The following is a 1,301-nucleotide window of genomic DNA, read 5'->3' on the forward strand; positions in this document are numbered from 1 at the left end:
CGCAGGCAGATCAGCAGCCTCCGTTTGGCTTCCTTTCACAAATTCTTCAACTTGCACCAACTACTCGCTTCTTACCAGTGACTTGTGATGTGACATCAGTTGTTACCCCCGGACCTGCACTGTCACTTCAAGGCTTTGAAGATTACGTTTAATTCGATGAAATATAAGTGAGAAGCTACAAAGACACAGGTTGTATTGTGAGAGAGAGTAAAGGGTGTCGTCTGGCATTTGTTGTGGCAGAGTGTGAATGCAAGTAAGGTTAACCGGTCAAGTTGCAAAGTGTCAGAATCTCAAAGTTTTTGGGTGGAAATAGATTTGTCAGCACCAAATCTTCATGCAAAACGGATCGCTTTTTATCCCGCCTGAATTGTTCTTGCTAACGTACAGCAACAGAAATTGTTCAATATTAAAGCAAATTAATGCGGATGTGAAATCTCAAAGAAAAAGGGGAAAAGCTGGAAAATCTCAGCGGTTCTGGCAGCATCTGTGAAGAGAGAACTGCACAATTTCTTCGACTCAGGGTCACTCTTAGGCTGAGCAAATCGGTTAATCATTCAATTGTTACACTCTGTTGTCGTTGCTATACTTTTAAAATGTGCCTGCAGGTTTTCTAAAGGTAAATCCTATTATGCATTCAAAGGAAAATACCGCGGATGCTGCAAATCTGCAAGAGAAACTAAAAGTGAGAGGATAAAATCTTTAAAAATCTGAGAATATCCGAGGTGCCAGACACAGAGTTAAAGTTTCAAATGCGCGTGATCCTTCTACAGGGCTGAAACGAGGAGGAAATGCGATGGTGTTGGTGAGCAAAATTGAAGATGAGCGGAAAATGGGAGTTGAAAGGTTTGATAAACGTGCTTCAGCACACAAGGGAAAACAAGCTTTAACGTTCGTGTTGCAGGGATTGTGCCAACATTTTCTGCATTCACCATGAAATGTTGAGCATTACTCCAGCTGTTAATTTCCATTGAATGCACTGCTGAGATTTGAACTCAGGATCTCCTGTTTACTAGACAGGCGCTTTAACCAACTAAGCCACAGCACCTGCATGCAAGCTTGGCATGCAAGTTTAGAACAGATTTCAATCATTTTGATTCAACATCAGTTTTCCTGACATCTCATACGGGCTTTCCGAGTGCAAATTAAAATATTCAGTGGCACTAGTCTTTGATACTGTAAAATTGCATTTATTACTGGAAATGCTGGATTTGTAGCAGTTCTGCATGGGATAAGTAAACAAACAGGAAATGATTGGTCTAACTGGGAAGTGAGTGAACATGACCAGAAATCTACTGTGGTAT

The 1,301-nt window shown here is 41.0% G+C and overlaps 1 non-coding gene across 1 annotated transcript; it reads right to left on the minus strand.

Annotated features, from left to right (window-relative positions):
* Positions 1-971: 971 nt before the first annotated feature.
* On the minus strand, positions 972-1,049 carry trnat-agu (transfer RNA threonine (anticodon AGU)). The gene has a single exon. It is a non-coding gene; the product is annotated as a tRNA-Thr (tRNA).
* Positions 1,050-1,301: the final 252 nt, after the last annotated feature.

Source organism: Scyliorhinus torazame, chromosome 4 (genome assembly GCF_047496885.1).
Source record: "Scyliorhinus torazame isolate Kashiwa2021f chromosome 4, sScyTor2.1, whole genome shotgun sequence".
Classification (NCBI taxonomy): Eukaryota; Metazoa; Chordata; class Chondrichthyes; order Carcharhiniformes; family Scyliorhinidae; genus Scyliorhinus; species Scyliorhinus torazame.